A 19,262-nucleotide genomic window follows, 5' to 3' on the forward strand; every position below is an offset into this window, starting at 1 on the left:
CACAGAACTGGGACTTCAAGGTCTCTCAGGTGCAGAGCATGGTTTTGAAGCCGTCATGGGCTATATTCATATGCATGGCAATTGAAGGAGGGGTGAGATCCCCCACTCCTTCAACTTTCCTTCCCTCCAGTACTGTCTTCCCCACAACTCTACTAGAAAAATTGAGTGGGGGAAGAGACAAAACTGAACATCCTCCCCATCCTCCACCTACTGTGTCCTTCTCCCATCTACTCACCCTCTGCCACTGACCAAGGCCTGGTGAGCCATGCTGCCAACAAAGCAAGTTGCAAAGAAGGATAGCACCAGCTACCACAGCACTTCCTGCTATGCCCCTGCTGGGAGACGCTATGCACAGCCTGAAGAGGCCTCACGGAGCAGCTTCCACCCTTACTCCCTCCACAGTGGAATCAGTGCAGCAGTGTGAGGAAGCACCTTGGAGAGTGATCAGCTGAAGCGCTTAGTCAGGCATCTGTGGCGAGGCCAGGGGTTTGAGAGGGAAGGGGGCAATTCCTGAGGGCATGACCAGGAGTATGAATTGGGGTGGTGAGGAGGCCAAGGGAGGACTAGGAGCGTGAGCTAGGATACAGGGATGAGGAATGTGAAGGCCAGGAGTGCAGCCAAGAATGTGAGTTGTATAGAAAAGGCCAAGGTGGTGAACTAGGACTGCTGGAGAGATGCCTGGAGGGGAGGACCATGAGGGGAAAGGACTTTTACAAGCAAGATGCTGCTTGTACAAACAATACCCTCCAAGATTACAGTCATGCAGCCCCTCGTGTTATCAGTACATGTACCAAGGGCTGTAATTCATGTCAGCTCTGGAGAGAGAAGAGGTAACTGGGTGAGGAGAGAGAATGGGAATAATTCAGATGGGTTGTGGGGAAGCAGGAGAGAGAGTGCAAAGGAAGCATGAGACTGGAACTGGCCTCCTTGCCACAGAAAATGTACATCAAATGAAGCTGGTATATTAGAGACAGGCACCTCCTGCTTAGAAATCAGTACCTCTAACTCTGGGGATGCATTTTTGTTTGTTTGTTTGAAACTAGCAGCCCCTTCTATCCTAGGCTTCTGTGACCCAGGGCAGTCACTAAACAAACAGTAACTGGTAACTGTGAGGCTCCTTAGTGATAACTCAAGCTGTTTGCAACTCCCTGAACTTGGGCCCAGGCGAGGCTTAGGAAGCTGTATTTTAACAGTACAGGAGGAGGGACAAGGGGAAGGTGAAACGATTATGAGCAGTGCTTGAATTATGGGAAAAAGTGTTTGGGAGGAGGCTGAATGTCAAGTGTCTTGCTTTAATTTATACAGTAACCAGAAGTAAGAGGTCCATGAGACAGAAGTGAGGTAGCCCTTAAAAGTAATAAGGAGGCCTGGCCTCTGTAAGTGCCCCCTTCCCCCTGTAATTTAAACAGTGGTTATGAGTTTAGTGATTGTTAACAGTAATTCTTAGCCTGCGCTCACTGGCTTCATTTTACAACTGGGAGCTTGGGAGAAAAGGGATGCTAACTGGAAGGAAAATAGAAGCAACTGAATGCTGTCCTGCTTAGCAGAAAACAAGGTAAGAATAAGTTCTTGTTTCCACACGTGAGGGAACTACTGGTAGCCCTTATGGTACTAACTCTTTTCCCTTAATGCCTATATGATACTGTCCCAAATCCCCAGTCTGCACTGGGCCAGGAACTGTCTGACTAACCTGGTTTAAAACTGGTTTGGGCTAAATCTGCTGCTGCCCAGTGTGGACAGGCCCCAAAACAATACAGTTTAAGTACAGTTTTAACTCTTGTATGGTGACAGGTTTCAAAGTGGTAGCCGTGTTAGTCTGTATCAGTAAAAACAACGAGGAGTCCTTGTGGCACCTTAGAGACTAACAAATGTATTTGGGCATAATACATTTGTTAGTCTCTAAGGTGCCACAAGGACTCTTCATAGTTTTAACTCTGTCCATGCTAACTAGCTCAACTGTATTTACGCATGGTTTAAAACTAGAACAACAAATGCAGTTTCTAGATGAGGCCACAGAGGGGATAAACATTGAGTAGGAAAAATTAGGGGGAGGAGAGTATACAGACTAGAGAAGAGAAAAAATCTAAATGCTTTTTAAAAATGGTACTTTAGAAAACTCAGCAAGACATTCAGTTTATAAAATTCCTTGTTTTTGAATGGGAAAATTGAGATTAAAATACTAATCTCTGTTGATTTCATTGTGGAGCAACAAAAATGAGGGTGGCTGAAAGGATTGACCTATGAGAAAAGATTAAAAGAGCTAAATATGTATAGCTCGGGTAAGCAACAGCAGGGGATGAGGAACATATCTCCAGTGTAGAAACACAGAAGAGGGAGGATTATTACTTAAGGAGGCACAAGGAGTTTGAGTATTGGTGATGGGAAGAAATTTAAATTGTTTAGGTTGACTGCTATGAAAAAACTCCCCTAAGACAGTGAAACATCTCTAAAAATAAGTATGAAAGCACTACCCCTTGGAACATTTAAATACAACACTGGACTAAATGCTGGAGCCAATATTTTTAAAAGTGACTAGTGATTTTAAACTCCTCCATTCCTGAATATCCAACATGAGACACCTTAAAAAGGGCTTATTTTCAAAAGTGGGTGCTCAGTTCTTTCTGTAAATCTGGCCCCTTTTAAGATTTCTCAGGTTGAGCACCCAACATCACTAGTCACAATATTTTGGCCTATGCCAATCTGGGATTCCTCAACAGGGGAAATCATCCCCTGGGCAGATATGTTGGTTTTAGAACAGCTCAACAGGGGAAATCATCCCCTGGGCAGATATGTTGGTTTTAGAACAGCTCTGCGACTTTGCTTATAAAAACAAAACCAAGAAACTGAATACCTTGCTATTTGAGTTAACTGAAATGGACTGAGAAAGCTCAGTCCTCTTCCCTTCCCCCACCTGAACAGCTGAGTACACATAACTACAGTGAAGTCTGAGTAAAAGCAAAATCTGCAAAAATAAATCAGCTGCTTAGCAGATGTGGCCTAATGATATAGTGAGCTGGTTGCTAAGATGGCCATTCCCTATTGGAAATGGTTCCCAATGCAGGTGTCATATCACCCATTCTTCAAAACCTGTTCAAAAGAAGTCAACTGCATCCAGGACAGTTGATCCTGGAATTTAATGGTGATGAAGGAAGCTACTTGACTCTTTGCTTTCTAAGCTGACAAAAGCTGGGTTCTTCACTGCTTCACTAGCTTCACCAATAGGCTTGGGCATGAAGGGAATGACTAGATTGGAAAAGTATTCCCTATAAGGGTAAGAGACACATTGGCAAGAATTAAAACTTGACCTGTTCTATCATCCATAGTCTGCCTGTCCTAAATTTGTGGCATTATTACCAGTTTCTGAATACTGTGCTGCCTTGTCTCAAAGATCATACTCAGTGGTAGAATAATGCAAAATATACTGAGGGCTACCCTTACAAATGACAAGCGTTTGGTGAAAATACTTAGGCTTATTCATCAATCTAACCTTCCTCCTCCAATAACATTAATCTAATTGTAGAGACTGACAAAAACAGGGGTGGCTTGGGATTTGCAAAAGATAGTCAGGTTTTATAGAACCAGCAATAGCTTAGAACCTGTTTCCATTTCATCTGAACTCCCAAAGCTCTTGGTGGTTTGAATAAATGATTCTGGTTTTGATCCATCTGTCTGTCCAGATTTTCGAAGTGCATTTCATTTGCGCGTGTGAAAAGATGCCTACCGCTGGGCAGCAAACATTGAATATGCAATGGCTTAATTCCATTGAGCGTTACTGCTCAGTATAGAGGGGTTCTGATGATGTGGGTTATGTAACTGGATTGTTAATGCTTTTTATATGTTGGCAGAATTGAAATTAAAAGAGGAAATTATTTTCCTGATGCTCAACTCTAATCCCCATCTGTCTGTGTTTTTACTTTTCTGCACTTGCAAAGCTCCCTGATCAAAAGGTCTTGAACATATTCCAGATTTCCAGTTTAGTTTGCTTATGCAACCAAAAATATCATGGCAGAGTTTCCTAGGGGTGATGAAGCATATATTTTCAGTTCCTCTGATTCTCTCAGTCTCAGGATTGCTAAAAATGGCAAAGATTTAGCTCATTTCATAGTGTTAACACCACAACCAGCTTTTTTTATTTTAAGGGTTTTTTTTCATTTTTTTTAAAGATAGATATAGCCTCAAGTTTTGCAATGAGGCAATATGGTCAGAAACAGAGACTTGCTGAATGTACCTTGCCTTTCAGCAAAAAGAAAAGGGCCTGGTCTTAATACAACCAAGGCAAACAGGAGACTAGTCGAAAGTGGAGATGGAGCCTGAATTGCAAACTGGGGAGCCTGGACACAAAAAATTCAAGGATATTTGGATCTAGGGCTCAACAGATAAGAATCCAGGGCTAATAGAGATAAGGGTCAGCTGCAAGGCTGGGAATGGGATCTGATCTTCTTCATTATGGTTTTGGTTGTACTTGGACCGATCCTTAGTTGAAAATTAGCAGGTCCATTGACCTGCTTAATCTTCCTTCCCCTCCTGCTACCCCTGGCCCTTTCTTTGGTTTTGGAGAACCTTTGTTAGTGGTAGAGTTGCATGGCCATTGCCAGGCTTGCTTCATGGGTGTTGATGGGACTCTTTCTGCGGGTTTTCCATGGAGTTCCATATGTTGTGCTTGGAATGAACCCAAAGCACAACTGAAACTGCTTAGGAGTGGGAGGAAGATGGCAAAAGAAGCAATGAGTGTGAAAGGGGGACATTAAGTGGGACAGGAAAAAAGCATAAAGTGTAGCAGAGAGCAGGGCAGAGAGAAAGAAGGAAAACAAGGGGGAAAGAAAGTCTACTGAATAATAGCTATTATATAAATCTTTCTCTTGCAACACTGGCTAATCTCATTGACATTAAAAGTGCAGGGGAAACATCCGCTGAGGTCTCTTCCACACAGTAGTACTGTTGCCATTGCAAGAGTAACATCAGACCCTGAGCTCAGAGATTGGCACCTGCAGGTGAACACCTTTCAATTCACCTCTCATGTTTGCTGTATGTTTCTGAAGTGGGACAATGGGGACAATTAATACTATTTTGCATATGAGGACATGTAGGAGGATAGCCAATGCTTGCAACACTCATCCACACAGTCCAGGATCTCAAAGTTGGAGCAGATGGCAGGAAGGATGTCTTGTGCTATTTGTGTTAGGTGTGCAGTTAATAAAGAGATTTTTAATACAGAAGAAAATCTTTATTTATCCTTGCATTAACATGCAGGCCCATTTACACACTGTGCCTTTCAGTTTGTACTTACTATCGCCGTTATGGATATGCCAGACAAGATATGTAGGGGGGCACATCTTCATAGCCAGTGCAGTCATGTTTCTGGTGTCTGTTAGACAACAGGCTTTGTGCTACAATTCTTGATTTAAAAGTTTGAACCATAAATTTTATCTCAAAAACAACATCCTTAACTCAATTAAGGAAGGGCCAAGAGATTACATATAAACCACAGAAGGAAAACATTACTAACAGTCCATGAAATCTGAGTTGGCTACCATATTTAGACCCTGACACTGCAAGTGGATCTTGATGAGTGTCTCTGATACCTGCCGAGAACCCTGTTGACCTCAGTGGCACTTCACTTGGGCACTGGAGTCTATTGGGGGCAATATCAGAGCCCTAATTATTATACCTACTAATGAATAAAGCTGGGTAGTACCTGAAACCACTCATCTAGTTTCAGGATTCACTGGAATTCAGATCCAGTTCACTGAAAGTTAGCAAATTGTTTTAACAAAGCTGGGCTGATTTTATGGTTTTGCACTGTAATCATGTTATTGCAATTGGTAAGGTCGCCCTCCTTTAACAGTTAGACAATATGGTCTCTCTTCTACTGAGTTGAGTTCTTCACTTTCCATATTCTATCTAAGAACACAATGAAAGCCTGGAGGTCTATATCATCATGTGCTTTATCCTCTCTCATTGCTTTCCTATTTCTGAGTTTACTGATGTTTTTTCTGTTTCCATTTTAATATCTCCTAAATCAATATCAAGCTCTAGTGCTAGGTCTTCATCATGTATTTGTAGTAGTTGACTAGGACTTGGTCTATTTAAAACAGCCTGAAAATGATTTGCCATCTTTTCTTTTGTTCTTCTTCTGTATTAAGAGTTTCCATTTGCATGTTTAATAGAGGACCCAGTATTACTAAAGTTTTCTGTCAGTTGTTTAATTGTCTTACACAAGGTTATAAAGTCACCTCTTTGGCTAGCATCCTCAGCCTTTTGTAGCACTCCTTTTTACCTCTGTCTGGAGCTCTATATTCTCCGTGCCACTTGTTTGTCTTTTCACAACTTAGCATCCATGAGTTTTTGCTTTATACTACTTTTCCACTACTACCAAAGCCCATTCTTCCCTTTAAGATGGTGGTGGTGTTTGTTAAAAAACTTTCTTAGTACATTTTAGATGGCACATTCTATTTTTCCACAGAATATCAATGTCACGGTTTTCTTCAGTTTAACTCCATAAGAACACTAAACCAGTTCTTCAGTTCAAGATGAAAAGCACGTTTTGTGTTTGGGTCTTTTAATTGAGCCCTGTTGATGCATGGTCTTGACCCTACCATCTGCAATAACTGGAGAGGAATCATATTATTCTCAGTGCCTGGGGAAAATCATGTGCATCATCATCCTGGAACATATCAAGAAACAAATAAACCTTGAACTTTGAGAGGAACAAGCAGGATTTCGACCACTGAGATCATGTGCAGACCATATTTTTGCTCTCAGACATATTATAGGACCAAGTGTGAGGTGGAAAACACCTCTTGTGATAAATTATATAGGTTTCCAGAAGTCTTTTGACAGCATACACAAAGGCAGTCTCTGGAGAATTATAGCACAGTGTAGGCAAAAATAATTAGAATCATCAAGGATCTATATGATAATGCTGAGTGTACAGTCAGCGATGGTGATGTCTGCCAATGGTTTGCGGAGACAACTGGAGTAAGGCAAGGGTGAATTATGTCCCCACTATTGTTTGCACTGGTCATTAACTATGCCATGAGGAAAGTAACCACAGAAGGCAACCACGGAATTTGTATGGACAAATGATAAAGCACCATTGGATGGCCTCATTTTTACTGATGACGTTGCCCTGATTAGTTCAACACATGACTTAATGGAAACTTTTGGCAGATCAGCAAAACAAGTTGGTTTCTTCATCCACAAGGGAAAGACTAAGTATATGGACATCATTAGAGTGGATAAAGAAACAGAGAAGAAGTAAGTCACTTTACCTACCTAGGGAGAAGGAGGTGCGGTTATGGTGATGACATGCTAGATAACACTCCCTCCCCCAAAAAGCAACAAACTTTCACACACTTGAAAAGATTTGGAAAAGTAGTATAATTGGCACAGACACAAAAATTATTATTTTTTTTAACACTGGCATCATATCTGTTCTTTTATATAGAGCACTCTCCATAGAAATCTACAACAGAAATTAATAAAAAGATCAACTCATTCCAAAGTAAATGCCTGTGAAATATCTTCAGAGGTCATTAGAAAGAGTTCATTACAACATCAGAAATTCTCAGTAGAGCACACCAATCTACAGAATCAAATAGGTAGGACAACAACGTTGGAAGTATTTAGGTCATGCTTTAAGGATGCCACCAACATAACTTTCCCATCAAGTGATAATATGGACACTACCTGGAAAAAGAAAGAGAGAGGGTGACCTAGAGAAATATTATGCAGAACAATACAGAAAGAAACCAGATCCATCAACATGACACTCAGAAGCCTGAACAGAGCAGTACAAGACCAAAATAAGTGTCAGAAACATGTGGATGTCCTATACACCTAAAGGGTGCAGTAGGATAAGAAATAAGAATTGGAATTTAGCTGCTTTGTGGAGTTTTGATTGTTTCAACAGAGTTTCACATTGAGATGTCACATTCACTGCAACTGAACCCAAAGAAAACAACTGCATGAACCTCTGAAAAATTAAAACTTGAGTTTTGCCTGGTTTTCTTGTTCTGTTGCAATAGTTAGTGTGCTGTCCAGATGGCCACCTAAGTTTTGACTAATTTGAATGATACAGATGTGTTGAGAATTCACTGCCATTGCATAACTCAGGCAATACTGTCATAAGAAACACCAGTTATGGAAAAACCTAGCAGATTTTTCTATGAAAATATAATATTGCGGAGTTTCCAAAGGACATGGAAAAAGAATCCCCAAAAGCTACGGCAAGATATAAAAGTAGAAATACCACAGACGATTCTAAATCCATAGATTTCCCATACAAAGGTAAAAGCTTGGCTCCATCTCTATTGCTGCAGCAATTTTAAGTGACTAATGAAGAGAGCTGGATGGAGAATTATCATTCCATTTTGTGGAGGATTTTGAGACTTCAAAAATTTTCATTCTGATTTGGAATTAAAACAAAACTTTGAAATTCTCCAAAGCAGAAATCTGAAAAAGAAAGAACAAACCAAAAATGTAGTGTCTTGTTCTGATATTTTGCCACTCTGTAGCAGCCTTCTGGGATTTCAGGCAGTCAGTTCCCAGGAGTCAGGGCAGCTAGCCTGGCAGAGCTGCCCCACAGCCTCAGACCTTGAGTCCCCAGGCATGGATTAATCCAGCAAGTAGGCTGCTGAGGAAACAGATGGGCACGTTGGCAGGAAACCAGGCAGGGTTCTGTCCGAGCTTCATCGAAACTGAACAATCACCACAATGCTTTGAATCCACAAATTCTGACAGTATTTTGCCAGAATTTTCCCAACCTGTTTGACTAATGAGGTCCTACACCGAAACACACAGGTAGTATAAATGCTTAACCAATGCTGTATTACAGGAGAGTACCCCCACAACAGGCAATTCCAGCAAAGGGGTAAAGGATCAAATGAAACACTTGTTTATATTTCAGTAGTGCCTACAAGCCACAGTCATGGCCCCAGAATACCTCCTGGTGTTAGGTGCTGTATAAACACAGAATAAAAACACTGTCCCCGCCCCCAAAGAGCTTACAGTCACTTGAGACTGAGTGATCACTGACTGGGGACAGTTCCTCCATGTCAGGGTTGAGGATGGGTGCATGGAAGTTTGCACTTTTATTGCTTGTGCCTGACCTATTCTCCAGCAAAATAGGATCTTGTTTACACTCAGGCTTTTATGAAATTTTCCCTTTGTTGTTCTAGCAGTGCTGCAGCTGTAGTGATGCTATCAATGGCAAGGGAGGTAGTAAAGACAGGCAGTCAGTGTTCTTTGGGCCCTAAGCATGTGCTTAAGTCTCGTTGACTTAACTTTGCGCTTAACTTTAATTGTGAAGCGCTTTCCTGAATAGCAATGGATTTAAGTCCATGCATGGTCACAAATATATGCTTTGGCGCTTTGCGGAATCATCCTGAAGGATAAGTGCATGCTTTAGCGTTTTGCTGAATTGGGGCCCAGTTAGTACTCAGAACCCTAGTAGCAAGGTCTCCAAAGCCTGGCATCTTTCACAAGCAGTAAATTCAAAACACACATTTAGAAAAAACAGTTCTAGAAAGTGGTTTTAAAAAAAAAGTCTAGAGAAGAGGAAGAAAAACAGCCCCTGAGGAAAGAATTAAACTGAGGGCAAGAGATATGTGGGGTTTAAAAAAAAATGTTACTAATGCTAGTTTAGCATTTGGATACGGATGAAAGATGCTTTAGATACAGAGAGCTGATTCTGGCCTTTTTTTTTTCTTTTTTTTTCTTTTTTAAAGTTTTATCACTGATGCCATTGAATTGCCACTGTAGGGTCAGACAAGTTCTGCCTCACGCATTTAGCCCTCTGGTAAAGTCTTGAAAGGAGGCTGTTCTGCTAGTGAAGAATGGAGGTTTAACTGCTGGTGATCAATGCATTCTGGGGGTTTTGTGCAATGAAAAGGGTCACTGATCAAACGTTGCTGTTCTCAGCAGTGAGCACCTGGTTTATAAATAACTCCAGATATAGTTACCTCATGACCTTCATTTCTCAGCACTGGCAAACCAACTCTGAGCCAATCAAAAGTTATCATCCTCACCCACTCCCTGAACAAATAACACTCTGTCTTATGGACTCCTAACCCAACACATCTGTGATAATGAGTGCCCTCTGTAGGAAACCAGCATGTTTACATTCAGTCTGCACAGCCTCTTTGGTCAGACACTGCCACGTACAAGCAAGTGGTGCTGGTCTTGAGATGATTAAATAAAATCTGAACTTTCATAGATGTACACTGGCAGTGAGCTTCCCTAGGAAAATATATTCAGATCTGCCCTCTTGTGTACCAATGAGTATTCATTTCATATATGCTGCATTCTTAACTTTTCACTGTTTGGTAGAAGGTTGGGCATATATACAGGCTTTTGTCCTGTACAGTATATAAAATATGACATACAAGACTAGCAATCTTTCATGTAATTTAATGCAAAATAGTTCCATTTAGACCGATTAGACATGAAATTAACCAGTGTTTTATAATTGGTTACATATTTTTACATGCTTTTTATGAATGATCAAGCTATTGTAAATGAGCAGGGCCAGTGCAATCATTTAGGTGACCTAGGCAGTCGCCTAGGGCGTTGGCATTTGGGGGGCACCATTTTCTTCAGCAGTGACCGCGGCGGCCGGATCTTCAGCCGCCCTAGTTGTCGCCAGCATTTAGGCGGAGGGAGCTAGGGCAGGGGAGCGCGGGGAGGGCCGCCTGCAGCAAGTAAGGGGGGGCAGCACTCAGGGGAACTCCCCACCCCAGCTCACCCCTGCCCCACCTCCTCCCCGAGCACGCCGTGGCCACTTCACTTTTCCCACCTCCAAGGCTTGCGGCGCCAATCAGCTTAGGTGCGCAAGCCTGGGAGGCGGGAGAAGTGAAGCCGCCACAGCATGCTTGGGGTGCTCGTGCACGGAGCAGGGGTGAGCTGGGGCAGGAGGAGGGGCGCCTCAGAGCAGGGGGTGGGGAACTGCCGCAAGGGGGGAGCCTCAGGGCAAAGAGGGGGGAGCTGCCGTGGAGGGGGGTGCTCAGGATGGGGGCGCAGGGGAGGGCGCAAGGTGGAAGTTTCGCCTAGGGCGCGAAACATCCTTGCATCGGCCCTGTAAATGAGCACTTGCCACCTCCATCTGTGTACCATGCAACACTTTCATAATGGAACTAAAATAAGCAGGAAAAAATCTCTGATTACTCACACTTCAAAGTCTCATGCCAGGTTGTCAGAGTTTCAAGCAAACCTGGGCTGATGTGGAGTTTGGAGGGAAAGACTCGGTGACCTGAAACGAAACAAAACGTGGCTGTTCCAGGATCTGTTTTAACCTAGTACATAATGTTTGTGTAGCAATTGGGTCAGTAGTTAACTCCTGGCTGGAAAAACCCTAATCGGTTCTTCCAGCAAGTTAACTTCTGTACCATATCTCCTGACGTAAATAGGCAAGGTATAAATACCTGCAGAATTGTCCCAACTTGGGGGCGTGGGGGGAAGAGGGCAATTAGAGGCAAAAATCATGGGCCAAATTCATGTCTTGACACGTGTCCTCTTACTATGATGCACTGATCTCTTACTCTTTCCTGTAACACTATATCAATGACTCTGATATAGGCTCAGGCAGAGGAAGAATATTTTTATTTCTTTAAAAAGAAACTTGCATTTACTATTATATATTGTTTGAATTCATAATAACTTATTGGATCTCACCTTTCTTCTGACTGAGAATTGTCTGCCAATAGATCTGTTTTCTCAAAATTTGTTTTTGAAATTTTACCAAGGGACTGTTACGAAAAAATTTTGGTGTGGAGTTCATTAGTGAGTGGATTGTTGGGAATATTTGATATTATCAAAATGATCTTTGTGATTGGTAACCCTAAGCTGCATGTTATGTTTCTATTCTGGCTGGACATAAATCTTAGAATTGGGTTTTCTTGCATGGATGCTTGTGGAATGCAAACTTAAATTTGCCTCATCAATATTTTCTAGTATTCTTTTTAAAATTCACTGCTCCCACAAACATCCTGTCAATAAACTTGATCACTAGACTGTTTTGTGGAAAGCAAACACAAAAGGGACCTGTTCAGTCAGTTATTTAAATATTCATGGATTTCTTTCAGTACTCTTCATCTCTACTAGGAGCCAAGTAAATTACTTATGTACATTTTTCACATTTGCCATAGTAGGAAAGTCCCTTTTACACTCTCAGACGGAAAAGATTTTGAAAACCATACTTATTAGGGACAGCTCTGCTTGCTTAGTGCATGTTACCTGACTAGCTTTTCAGTCACTGCGTTTGTAGGGGTCATGTGCATGAAAACAGAGTCTGTTTCATACACACATTAGCTCTTGTCCCCTACCTGATCACGTAAGTCCATCATCCACATCATCTCTCTTAACAAATTGATGGCTGCTAAGGTTATGTTATAAACAGCAAACAGAAGAACTCTAAAGAAAGCTTGTGTAAAAGTAAATCTAACATGAGCAAATGGAGAAAGAAACACACAGAACTATTGAAATGTAGTATCAATAGAATGGCTCTGAAAGATTTACAGGCGGTTACAGGATTTGTGTTTTAAGGCTTTGCTAATGCATATATGCTTCGTATATGTGGTTAATCCCAGGTCAGGGAATCTTTGCAAATGGGCAGCATAGCTGAGTGTGTAGATCCAACGTTTGTCAGGGTGAAATTAAAACGCTTTCCCTGAAGAGAAAGTCACAGCAGATGGCAGCTTTTCTTTCTGCTGACATTTCTTGAAGGTTTAAAAGCTTTGCTTTATTTTAAAATGCCTCATTCAGCAGAGGCAATGCTCACCGACACTTGTAAACTAACATGAATCTTCTCAAAATTTCTAAAAATCTGTCAAGGATTCCCTTCCTCAAATGTATGGAATCCAAGATGGTATGTGCTGGATGGATAGGGACAGGCCGCATAAATCACAGCAACTTTGCAAGTCATCTCTGCAAGACCACCACCACTTTCAGATAACTGGTTCATTAGACAATTGTCTTTTTATTAATTGAGAGATACAGGGTGTAAATTTCAAAATGACCAAGTCTTGTTTTCAAAAGTGACTTAGGAGGCCAAGTCACTTGAAAAGTTTGCCCTTTTTCAATTTCAGACTAGAGTTGTGTTTTGCTCCAGAAGTGCCAGGGTTCTAACAAAGAACCTACAAAATCAGTTCATGAAAACTTCATTAGTGTTTTAAGTGTAAACTATAATTTGTGTTCTCACTGACTCTGTGTTTGACATTCAACCCTACATCATATTGATCTGCTGCTGCAAAAAAGTGGATGGCCATCTAGGTATTAATGGCACAGTATTTGGTTCTGCAATTTAGAAACCATTTTTAACTGTGGGACTTCTTGAAATATTTGGGATCCCCAATGGGAATCCTAGCTCACCTAAAAATGTTTCAGTCACCGCTCATTCTGAAAGCCCTAGAGGTCTGACAGATTCAGCAAGTTTTTCTTTTGCTAGCTTGCCAAAGTAGATGTCAGTATAGAGATCCTGTAATTTTCACTGATTTGTGACTTTCATTGCTTGCGCAGGGATCAGGTAAAATGTTGGCAGAGCTATGGAAATATTTACACATTACACTGACTAGATTGTAAAGGATGTGGTAATAAATCATTTAAAAATGACCAAACCGACAGTATAAGGTGAATTTCTTACACAATCACCACTAAATTCAAAGAATTACCACTGTAGGTTCCTCATTCTGATATATCCTGTGGAAAAAACATAGTTTGGATCTGATTTTTGCATGTCTGGAACTACTGTGTGACTGCATGGGACATTTCATGTGGAGAAGTACCTCCCAAAGAACAAAATTTAGAATACTGAGGTAATGCAACAAGGCTGCCAAGAAAAGAGGCCTTTTCTTTAGCTTTTCTCCCTCTAGGTCACTAGTTTTAATCTCTCCCAGCCTGTCAGGGACCAAAAACTTGCCACAATCGGATGGCCATTTGGCAGTCTATATGAAATGTGGTGTTAATATCTCACCAGTTCCTTGGAGATGGCTGTCCATATCAGAGAAATTCAGGGCTAGGGCTACAGAGGTGTTCTGTTTGTTTGTTTTTGTTTGTTTAAATCTGTTTGAAACTGGTATGGTTAAAGCGACATAACCCTTACAGCGGATGCTATGTGGGTTTTTTTGTTTGTTTTAATATCTGTGTGAGAATATTTTCTACATGGTGGGAAAATATACTAGGATGTCATATCCCCAGAAACTAAACAGTCCATTAAGGAAATACAATTGTTTGTTCTCTGCTACAATCCTGGATAACTTTAGTCGGGGATTATGCTTTCTTTTCAAAACATTCTTCCTTCCATAATAAAAATGTTGCTCCTGATAACGTTTCCCTATAGAACTTCCCAAATTTGCTGTTGAGCAATAAAAGCTACTTAGATTTATGACTGCTCAACAAAAGGTTCATGACGTAATAAGAGGTTGCTTTTCTTTATAGGGTGATATCATTTATAGGGTCAGTTCTGGTTTGACGTGGCTAAAAATTCTGGGCATTGCTATCAATGCCTGGTGCTACTAATCATATTGGTGTATCTCCAAGTCTAATTCTGGTTATTGTTTATATATATATATATATATATATATATATACACACATACACACTAAAATTTGTTAGTTTCTAAGATGCCACAAGTACTCCTCGTTATTTATACACTAATTTCTACTAGTTTGATGGGTGAACCTCAAAGAGTCAGAATTCAGGCTGTTTGGATACTTATTTGAACTATGCAAACCTTGAATTTGCAAAATTCGACTCCAAACCTCACAAGAAGAGGCTCTCATAGCAATAACTTTAGACTGTGGTGTCTAAAATACCTTTAACACTTTGTACCCCTCAGGCAGATCCCTACTCTTTTCCCTGCCACGTTGACAGTCAATGAAATTTTTTTTTTAAAACAAGCCTTAGCTGAAATCTAATGTTATCACAGATAGCCTGGGGAAAAACTAGACTCCAAAGGGCAGTTTACAGCTGAGACAACACAGAGCAGGTATACTAATTCAGAGGGCACTTGGGTTGTTGCTTGTATGTTTGCCAGCTCTTGCATTGTTACAGCAAAATAATGCTCAACACACATGGGACCATCTACTGAAAGGTATTATGGTCCTACAGTGCAGGAGAGGGAATTCACACAATTATTTCCACACTACCATCCTACCATGATGCTAAATTGAGCAGTATGTGAGTAGCTAGTAACTGATCTCTATTAGAGCTTGGGGAAACAAGTGAACAACTTTCTGCAAAGCTTCTTACATGCCAGGCATTGCCCTTTTGTTTCATGCCTGTCAAGTTAAATTTTTCTACCAAATTTGACACAGTGGTGCTTTTCTCTATTTGCAACAAAATCAGTTTAACACTAACTTTTGATTAAGTGATCCCATTTCCATGGGGAGGGGAGGTTAACAGAATGTGTCAAGCTTGAGGGTGAAATTATCAGTTCCTAATTACTCAGACCTCACCTCTTCTATGGTATGTATTTTGCAGGCTGCCATAGCTATGGGGCACAGTGGGAGTACTGCTACAAGAGCTCAAGGACGTAGCTGAGAAGCCTGCTGCTCCACTTGGTACTGGAGATCAAGCCCTCTCTCTAAAGAACTCTGGCATACAGGATAGATTGTTGTTGATCAGAAAAAATGCCTGCTCTTTTTTGCAGCTCAGTTCCTTGTTTCCTTAGTAACTCTTGGTAAAAGTAAATGCACCTGAGTGTAGTTTTAACAACGTGAAATTTCTACATACATTGCCCAATCCAATTCCACCCACTCTCAGCATCTCCCTCATCTTCCACGATAGACCTGCCATTACATGCTATACGTACGATCACTAGCAGAGTGGGTGCAATCAGAGACTGAGAAGCATGTTAACAAAAGTCCTGGCGAAGAACAAAAATAACCCCCTGCCAGTCACCATAGCAAATGTTGCTCCCAAGAGATAGGAAAAAATTATATACTGAGATGTATGTGGCGTAAGCCTGCCTACACCCTGTGTAGGAAGGGGCTTTAATAGAGAACTGAGAGCCTGCACGTGGGTGGAGAGAAAAACAAATGTTAACGGTTCCTTTTGTTGTCTTGGATAGCATGATAGAGAATGGAGAGTGAAGGGAAAGCTCCCCTTGTTCTGGAGAAATACAGACTCATTGTGATAACTGCAGAGAGACTAGTAAGCTACCACACTTGGCACTGCTTTTTTTCCTAGGGTTACTTGGATCTGGTTCAGTACCGAGGGCTGGACTCGATCACTTCTGACGATCCCTTCCAGCCCCACATTTCTATGATCTACTGCAGCAACATTATAGGGGGGTCAGTGTCCATTTGAGAGCTCATGCTTCACTCCCCTTTCCAGGAAAGGGTTACGCTGAATTGTACTATGCCCCTGCATACATAATAGCACCTGACATAACTGGACTGTCTGCCTTGCAGGTAGAAATGTCTGATGGTTACATTAACAGTTTGTGAACTGGCTGGTAAACCAGACACATGCCATTTTGCTTAGGGAAGCAGAAACTAGAATAGGCTTTGTATCCTCCCTCCCCAGGTAGCAGCAGCTGAACACAGTGACCAGACAGTGTTTAGTGGGAACCTCTGAGCAGGACCCCAGTGGGAAGGAACAGTACTGGACAGGTGGATTGCAGTTTCACGCAGGCAACTAAAAATACAAAAGCTCCCCTTCCTCGAATGGAACAGACTTCAGGGACTGAAGCTAGGTGTAAGTATATGAAACTAGGGCTCCAGGAGGCTGGAAGAGGCCTGTAAAGGTGGTTCCTGAGCACCCTCTTGCAGCCCTGTGCACCTTAACGTCACCAAATGGAGCCACAATAGGTTTCAGTTTAATAGCTAAGGGTCAAGGAGAAGCCCCAATACATATTAACAAAATACCATCTCCTTTTAATCAGGTGTCAGGCCAGGAATCCTTACAACACATTTCATCAGGCTCTGGGTTCACAGCTCCCAAACTTACAGTCTACACCAAGTCTCTGAATCAGATTAGGCCTGTCTCCAGGTACCCAACTCCTAAGAGTGCACCTGCTACAGCCTACCAGGCTCTAGCTCCTCCTCTCATTCCTTGTTCTAGTTCCTGTTCCTGTTTATATAGCTCAGATCCCAGGGCAGGGTGGCCTTGATTATCCTCAGGCTGTACACTCCAACCTGCTCCTTAAAGGGGTAATACCTTTTCCCTCTCTCTGTTGCACTGTTTCACAGGGCAGTATAAATAAGTCACCACATTAGACAAGCACAAGTTGTTGGGCCATGTGGTTGCATTTAATAACTTGAATTATATCCAATCCAGTTTCATACTCAAAAATTGAAATTAGGAATGGATGCTATGCTTATGTACTATGGGGATAGAACCTACCTCAGAGGATGATTGAGAGAGTAAAGGCACAAATACTCCAGAGGTGTTCAGATGTTCAGATGTTACAGTGATGTGCACTGTTAAGAATATAGCTAAAATGTTCATGTTGCAAAGCTGATATTAGAAATCTTCCTATCCCTGTTCAGACACATTCTGTACAGTATCATATCTTGGTCACCCAAATTCAGCAAGAAGTAGGACTACGATTACCTTGCCTGCCTTTCTCCCTTTGCCAGGAATAAATGCGATGCCCCCTGAAAACTCATATGAATGAATGTCTCATAAATTTTGCCCTCAAGAAAATCTGCTTGTATCCTGTGGTCATAAAAAAGAAATTAAATCTGCATATAACATTCAGGAACCTGTAATTCTGCTGCACGGCTTTATGCCTACATAAATCAGCCTGTCATGAATATTGCACAGTACCTGCAGCTGCTTGACCCACATGATTTTAGAAAGATAAATAAAAGGAAAACAAAGCAATATTCACAGAAAGGCTTCACAAACAGCACCTGCTTTTTGAAAGCTTGGAAGGCCACAAATAGCAAACTAGGAAAGGCACAGAACGTAAAGGTCTGTTAAAGCCTAAAGGTTGTGTATATATTTATTTTCCTCTTGCAACAGCGGGAGAGTGCTAAGACTTCTAATTCATGGAATATCCTCCAGAGGGAGGTTATTGTAATGAGGAAGAAGGCATGATGACCATCAAGCCTTGCAGAGGGCAAGGAACTATGGGAAAAGCTATTCTACAGATTTTGGGGAGAGGGCATTACTTTTAGATAGAGCTAGTCAGGAATTCATCATTGGAACGTTTTTCTTCAGAAACTGCCAATTTATCGAAACCAAAATTGTTTGCAGGAAAGAATCTGTTTTGACAAATCTCTCAATTCCAAATGTTTTGAGAAAACGTTTCAAAATTGTCTAAATGTTCCATGTTGACAGTTCAAAATGTTCATTTTCTGCTTCAAAATGACTGTTCCAAAATTTTAGTTAGTTTTTTTAAAACTATAAATTAAAATCAACATGAAATGCCTTGATTGATGTGATCTGAACCTTTTTTGGATTATCGGTTTGTGAAAATTTTACTTTTTATCCAAATTCAGGGTGGGAAAGGTCTTCAAAATCATTCTCATGGAATGGGGAAAGCATCCTGCTTCACTCTAACACAGGTACCTGCTCTGTCCTTATCTTTGGATGCCAAGATTCATGTTGCTGGGGCTGCTAGCTTTTTCCTCCATAGTTGTGACTACCCTTTACTGCCTCATGAGGCTAGAAAGTACACACAACTCTCCCACGCCCACTAACTCTCCTGCAGATTTCTACAAAGAAAATCCAGTGGGTTGGTGGGGATCATGCTGCATAGACGCACTGTTCTGCTGCCTGAGTTTAAATGACTTTGTTTGCTGCCCCTACAGGTTTCAATCCCAGAAACCACAGACTTGTGTAGATGGGCACCCACCAGCTCTAGGGAAGAAGAAAACATGCCATTTTGGCTCCGTTCTTCTCCCTTCCAGAGGGGTAGGGGCCTGTCAACCCTTCCCCACCCCGCTTTGTTTTTCTCATCGTCTTCTAGTGTATGAGAACCCAAGGTCCTTTGACAGCAAGTTCATAACACAGCAAATAAATGCAGCTCACACACGTGGCACCTTGGGGAAAGTACAGTAAGGGTTTGGAATAAATTATGAGTAGGTGAACTGATTCAGAAAAAGCATGAACGCTCTCTTCTTGCAAACTGTTGTTCATTGTCAGGTTCAGTTTGGGTCTGGTTTTATTTAAAACCTTCAGCAATACAGGTGCTGTATTGAAAGTTTGAAATACTTAGCCACAGAACTTAAAGCAGAAGGCAGGAGCAGGGCAAGCCTCCCCCCTGCTGTATCACCAATATGCCTCTATCATAATTGTCACCACCCCATACCCACCGA

General features: G+C 41.5%; 1 long non-coding RNA gene across 2 annotated transcripts in view; it reads left to right on the forward strand.

Moving 5' to 3' along the window:
• Nucleotides 1-18,511, forward strand: part of LOC116827540 (uncharacterized) — a 57,096-nt gene extending 38,585 nt beyond the window's left edge. The window contains exons 3-5 of one of the 2 annotated variants that reach the window (XR_004374329.2): nt 15,475-15,943; nt 16,064-16,146; nt 18,444-18,511. This is a non-coding gene — a long non-coding RNA (uncharacterized LOC116827540). Of the gene's footprint in view, nt 1-15,474; nt 16,147-18,443 lie in introns of both variants that reach the window. The other variant, XR_012656933.1, reaches the window with a different exon arrangement.
• Nucleotides 18,512-19,262: the final 751 nt, after the last annotated feature.

Source organism: Chelonoidis abingdonii, chromosome 13 (assembly GCF_003597395.2).
Source record: "Chelonoidis abingdonii isolate Lonesome George chromosome 13, CheloAbing_2.0, whole genome shotgun sequence".
Classification (NCBI taxonomy): Eukaryota; Metazoa; Chordata; order Testudines; family Testudinidae; genus Chelonoidis; species Chelonoidis abingdonii.